Here is a 7487-nt window from a genome sequence, read left to right as displayed (position 1 = left end):
CTTTTAAACCTTTTTATGAATAAATAGACGGATTTTCACGTTGTTTCTTGCACAATACTATATGACCTCATAACACTTTTACCATAATGCATGATTTGTAAACATTGGGCTGCATGATAACGGTTAAACTGATAATCACAATCATTTTGCTCAAAAATTATAATCTCAAAATTTGAGAAATTACAGAAAAAGAGAATATAAGCATAATTATCAAATGGGATAATGTAATAGGCTGTTTCACATCTTGCGTATTCTTTACCTTGCAGCCTACACTTTACCTAATTGGCCTGCACAGTTAGAGAGTCGGACTTGTAACCCGAAGGTTGCGGGTTCGAGTCTCAGTACCGGCAGGAAATGTAGGTGGGGGGAGTGAATGAACATCTCTCTTCCACTCTCATTACCCACAACTGAGGTGCCCTTGAGCAAGGTACCAAACCCCCAATCACTTCCCTGGTGCCGCGGCAAAAAAAAAATGGCATAGTTTGGGACATTATACTTGTTTACACATCACATCACTTTTGCCTTGGTTGCATATGGCAGAGATCCATGTTTGGATTTATTACAGTTCATCACTGTAGGTTTGATGGCAGATTTAGTCGCACAAACAGCACAACGCAACTTGTGAAGAAACACATACTGGCTGTATGACACTTTCATTTGAGCACAATTTCCCAGTGGAGATCACTAAACTCAAACATGCATGTTTGTCTGTGTTTTCGGATCATGAGTGCTTTTTCCGCAGTGTAGAGAGCATGTGCGCACGGTTGCATGATTCTCATGTTATCTTTTGTTTTTTTAGCTTTTATATGAATATGTTAGCCTGTTATCTATGAGCAAGTGTGCTTCAAAACAATGACAAAATTCATGTTTAGAAGATGTAAGCATTCAAAACTTCCAGTCTCTCGCTTCTGCCAATATGGATCAATGATTTTAATGACATCACTCTGCACTTCTGTCCAATCAAACGCTTTATATAAATACAATATAGGTAGGTCTGAATCTGGGTGATCACTTATATCAATGTTATATATATCATCCAGTCCGAAAACTTGTATCTTTTTTGTCAGTGTTTATTTAGGAACACCCAATTCCCAATTTTTAATTGATGAGTTGTAAATACAATATATAGGGTATGATTTTACCCCAAAATTCAACATATTGACAAAATGATAACTGCAAATAATTTTGCTGCCTGGAGTCCAATTGTATTGTTCTGTTAATTGCAAAATACCTCAGATTTCTGGTCAAATCTATTTGTACAGTCAATCGCAAAGCTCGTTCTTGTTTTCAATGTGTTTTGTGTGTTTTCCGCGGCATTCACGCTGAAAACCAATGCTGCCACTCAATCTTTTTGCCATTCAGCGGACGTAACCGCAGTCAAAACGGCCGATGGGGACGTGATGTGCATACCCTCTATTGGCTATTTTTAAAAAGGGGAGGAGCTGTTCAATATGTCCCACCCTTTCTTCCTGTTTAAGTGGAAATTACTTCAACACATTGGCCCTGTCCCAAATGGCACACTTCATATGCACTTTCAGTCTTGTGGTGTGTGTGTGTCCACTAAGTCCATGAGACTAGAGTGCCCCCTTTGTCATTTTAAGTTTCAGAAGGGTACTCCTGAGTGCCCCCTTTCTGGTCAATATGCACCCTCAGAGTGCATATTTTGCAGAGCCCTTGCTGAATCGAGCTCCACAGCAAATTTTTTCCTGACAGGTGCCATTTGGGACAGGGCCATTGAATAATGCTGCACGTTTCGAGGCACTTCAGTGGGCCTTTAATCTTTTAGTGCCACACTCACCAGACTTTCGTGACACATACAAGAACCAAGTGTCGCCAGATTCACTTTCATCTGTTTCAGATAAAACTGACATTTCACTCTGAAAGTATTGCGAAATATGAAAGAAGCAACATAATATCAATTTGCATAAAATGCGCCTGGGTTGGTTTTAGGATAGCTATTACTTTCCGTTTTTCAATGGTAGCGTATCCAGCTATCTGCATTCTCAATAATGTTCACTAGCAGGCCAATTACTCTAGTTTGGCCTCGTTTACACTAGTGTGTTTTGGAACCTTGAAAACAGAGACTTTTGAAAACGCTGCAGACCCCGTTTTAATTTGAAACGCAAGGGTTGCGCTTCAGTATAAACGGACCAAAGCGGAAACTTTTGAAAACGATGCCCTGGATGACCATGTTCGCTCTACGAATCCTTGATGACCATGTAAACAATAACATGGAGACTGAACTGCAATCTTTGCTGACTTTGTTGTCATTTTTAGCAGACATTGTAAAGTTAAACTTCATTTTTTTTAATACTACATGAGCAAGAGACAACTGTTTACACTTGTACGCACATGCCCAGTGTGCATGAACGGTCACGTGACATTCGGTCATGTAGTATAGACGGAGTTCATTTCTGAAACGCTTTGGAAACGCCAGTATAGGCGAGGATCTAGTGCACTAGTGTAAACGATGAACAGGGGTGTCCAAACTTGGTCCTGGAGGGCTACTGTCCTTCAGAGTTTAGCTCCAACTTGCCTCAACACACCTGCATGGAAGTTTCTAGTATGCCTAGACCTTGATTAGCTGGTTCAGGTGTGTTTAATTGGGGTTGGAGCTAAACTTTGCCCTCCAGCAGCAGGATTGGACACCCCTGCAATAGAAGAACCATTTTGTTTTCACAAAGAACCTTTCAGTGAACAGTTCTTAAAAAGAACCATTTTTTTTTCTTGGATGGTGAGAAGAACATTTTAATAATCCTAAGAACCTTGTTCCACTATAAAGAACCTTTTGTACAATGGAAAGGTGCCATGGATGTTAAAATGTTAAAGGAACCATAAATGCCAATAATTTTTAAGAGCGTAGGCTTACAGTATCCACATATTACGCTAAGTTTTCTTATCTAAACTTATCTGGCTAACAACATAAACCATGTCTGGAGATTTTTCAAAGACTGCTTTTGTTTTGTATCATCTTGTAATCATACTTGAGGACATGTTAGCAATATCTGCTCGTAAGAGCTTGGAAGGAACAGCTGTATTGAGTTTCAGGCTTTACGTTCGAGCCAAGTCGTTAGCTCTATCTGCACTGGGATCTGGAGACCAGCGGTGGAGGTGAACCTCATGTCCGGCCCAGGCTCAAACAATGGGCCGCGTGCGCATGTTTCCAGTTGGATTTGTCACAGCGAGAACAAACCAGCTGTTGGAAGAGACCATATGTGGAAGGTTATACTTCAAGAATGTGACGATTTCTGTAAAACAATAACAACGAAAGGTTGCCATTAGGTTTTATTAGCGTTGTAGTGTGGAGGATTAGGTGTTGACAGTTAGCCATTCCCTTATAGGCTCAAGGATAACCGGCTCTCATTTGCTTTCAAAACATGTGTTCCAGAACAATTAAGGGCATATGTGTATACTAATGCAATGAAGATTTTAAAAAAAGGCTTCATTTTACACTCATAAATTCATCAAGTTTGTAGATTTACATCAGCGATTGTGTACAAAAAGGATTGATTTTAAACTAGGCATTTCTCCTCATTTATGTCTAGACAATGGGTCTAAATTGCTGTTTCCTCTTTCCCAAAGGATCCTCTGAAATGACTGTCTGCTGAGCCATCAGACAATCCAGCTTCCTGGAGGGGTTGCGAGACAAGAACATTAAAAAGGCTGAAACAGGATGGTTTAGCGTTCAGGGGGTTTGTAGCTGTAATTGGTAGGTAGAGTTTAGCAGCCTCAACTAGATGATGGAGGAAGGTTTGTAATTTGGCCCAGGACCACAACCCTTCCCTCAACCTATTACAAAGCTTTTATGGGGAAAATGAGAGATGGGTCAGAAAATGCACATGCAGATGATGATATTTTGGTCCAGATCTATGCATCTATGTGTTTTTATTATACGTAAAATAATTTTGTAATTTATTAGGTGTTACAAAGTTAGGTATCATTAGCGTAATGTCTAAGGGGGTGGTTGCATAAAAATTTTAATTCTGTCATTATTTACTTATCCTCATGTCGTTTCACACTCGTAAGACCTTTGTTCATCTTCAGAAGATAAATTAAGATATTTTTGATAAAATCCAGTGGCTCAGTGAGGCCTGCATCGCCTGCAAGATAATTAACACTTTCAGATGCCCAGAAATCGAAAAAGACGTATTTAAAACAGTTCATGTGACTACAGTGGTTCAACCTTAATGTTGGATGTCGTGCACGCTCAAGGCAGTTGGACATAGTGGTGTATTCGAGGTAAAAAATGATTTGGTTTCTCGCACAAACCGATCGTTTCGTGTCTTAGGACATCAGTGTGTCGTCATGAGCCACAGGGTTAAATTTGGGTTTGTCTGTGCATGTTTTTTTTTTTTTTACTCTCATAGATTTTGTTATCATTGCCATGCATTATACGACTGACAGACTGCAACGGTTGGAGTTAGAAACAAAGAAACAAAGTCGCCTACATCTTGGATGCCCTGGGGGTGAGCAGATAAACATCAAATTTTCATTTTTGGGTGAACTATCCCTTTAAATCAAGATCTGTCCTCCTCTAGCTCCTCTAGGTCTGTAAAAGATTTGAGAACATATGGCAGTTGTCCTCATTTTCATTTAGTGCTGATATAGTAAATTAAAAACAATTTGAGCCACAAGCTGTTGTTTGATTGTTGCATGTTGAACTATTTGCCATAAATCGAAGAACGTTAACTTTAATAGCTTTGCTTTGCGTTTATGCCAGAACAGAACTTTTCAGTGAGTGTCTTGCTCATATGAGCATTATGATATCACAATTTCAGCAACCTCGAGGCATGAATCTGTAACAACAACATCTAGCCGTGTGTTTAGAGTCCCACAGGGCAGCGTAACGTTCGTCATCAATGACCCTTAAGTTGTAAAGTTCAGTACTATTGGCAGACAGCTCCGTCTGCGTGAGGGGCTGGCAATATCACGCCCTTATTCCCCCTGAGCTTTCTGTGTTTTCTCCCTATTGTTTTCTTCGCTTAATAGTTATTGCAAGAGATAACATCAATGTCTGCTTTTCTAGTGTTTTCGTTCTCTCCATTAATTTGGTCAGTTCAATACAGTCCTGACCCCTTGCTCGTTGTCACAGGGTTAACGTTATGAATTATGTCCGTAACTCACCGGGACTTCCCTCTCCGGTCACTTAAATCAACTTTTATCAAGGTTGGACACTGACAGGAATTCCATTGGGATTATTTTGTCAGGGGAAAAAAAGAGAAATCTGTCTGTCTTATGTGCAGTTCATGTAGGATAATTGAAATAGAAGTTAAAATGTCGGTGTATTAAAATTGATTATATGATTATAAAAAAAATGTATTTATAATAAAATGCACTTATTATTATATGTATTGATATTTTAATAATTGATTATGTATCAGTAAATAATACATTTATAACTAAATGTATTTCATTAACAACATTTTACTTTTTGTAATGATTTATTACTATATTTTTATAAGAAATAAAAGCATTTATATTTATCATTAAGTAAATAATAAATGTAATCAAAATTATTTATACATTTTTATCTTTAACAAAATAATTCATGCATTTTTAATTACTTTAGTTTCATAATAAATAAACATATTATTTATCAATAAATAATAAATTAATAAATAAATGGTTTTTATAATTTTTATATTTAAATAAACATATTATTTATCAATAAATAATACATTTTAAATGTATATAAATAAATGTTTTTAAAATTTTTATCTTTATCAAATAACACATTTTGAATAATTATTTATTACTTTATTTTATAATACATTATATCATTAAATGCATTGATTTATCAGTAAATAATACATTTATAAATCAACGTATTTATAAATTTCTTATTTATAACAAAATAGCACATATTATTTTTAATACATGTATATATTTGTTATATTTGTTAATGTTTTTTATTTGTTTGAGTTGTCCTGCTGTGTACCACCATAAATCTTAGGTCACCCCAGTCAAAAAAAAAAGTATAATCTACTACATACTACAATATTTTTTTTTCAGATTTGTTTAAACTTCTGGTATACAACTTTCACCAGTTGAGAATGCATCAAAATGGCTTTGCATATGGAGCACTCTGGGAGCAGTATATTGTTTAAACTATCCCAAAATCAGACTGCGGCACCCTGACTCAGATGTGGATCCTGTTCTGAAGCCCTTCTGTTTTTCATTGAGGCTCATATCACAGTTCCAGCACTTTCATTATGTCTGTGGGTTGCAGCTCTGCGTTTAGCCCATGTGGCCCGTGCAGGCAGTGCGCTCATGATTAGAGACCATCTCGGGTGATGAGTTTTGTGGGTTCATCAGGGGTTAAGTTTAATCCTTGTATGGCAACAGTTGGACAGAACAAGTACCCCCTTCAACCCAAACAGAATAGTACACTAAAAATGTCAGCAATACTTAATGTATAACAGCATTTTTTTTGGTTTTCACAGCAGTTGTGAAGGTAACAAACAGCTTGGGGTTGTACAAACTAAACCATTTTTGCTTTAGAAAGCACATATATATATATATATATATATATATATATATATATATATATATATATATATATATATATATATATATATGCTCTTCTTCCCTCTACTTTTTAATTGTAGTCTCACTAACTCGCTAAAATTAAAACTGCCAGTTTCAAATGGGAATTTCCATTTTGATGTAGACAATTTGACTTGAGTAGATTGCATAATTTAGTAATAATTGAAATAATTGCAGCCCTCCCAAGCTTCCTTCAGATCTTTGAAGTATTTAATTGAATTGAAAATTAAAACACCACAAACTGTACTAGCTAAAAGGTATTAAATCTTAAAGATAAGATGAGTATAGGACCAAGAATTACATCAGCATAGCAGTTGAACCTTGTCAGATGCTAGATAACATCAAAATTTTACATTCTCATCAGAACCATATGTGACATCATTCCTGTGTCCCATACACAGAGAATCCTAAATTTATGACTAGCGTCTAATTAAGGTGCAGCGTCTGGGGTTTTGTGAATATTGGCTCAGGGAAAATTTAGTGCATGAAAAAGCTTAAATAAAACTCAAATAAAGCATCGCAAATTATGTAATTGATATATATATATATATATATATATACAGTAATTTATGACAAGCATCTAATTAAGGTGTAACATCTGAGGTTTTGTATTGACTCAAGAAAGGGAAATGTAGTGTGTGTGTGTGTGTGTGTACAGTGATGTTTGAAAGTTTGTGAACCCTTTGCAGAATCTGCAAAATGTTAATTATTTTAACAAAATAAGAGATCATACAAAATGCATGTTATTTTTTATTTAGTACATTAAGATCCGGAGGTGTAGACTTTTTGAATTTGAAGATCAACGAAAATTATACTTAATTTGTCTTCTGGGAGCATGTAAATATCTTCTGTTGCGTCCGAAGGGCAGTACTAAATGAAAAAATATGATATTTAAACAATTACACCTGTTGACAATAAACAACTGTTCAAAAGTTTACACC

This window comes from Chanodichthys erythropterus, chromosome 10, assembly GCF_024489055.1.
Source record: "Chanodichthys erythropterus isolate Z2021 chromosome 10, ASM2448905v1, whole genome shotgun sequence".
NCBI lineage: Eukaryota > Metazoa > Chordata > Actinopteri > Cypriniformes > Xenocyprididae > Chanodichthys > Chanodichthys erythropterus.
The sequence above is the reverse complement of the archived record's forward strand: the minus strand, read 5'-3'. Positions refer to the sequence as shown.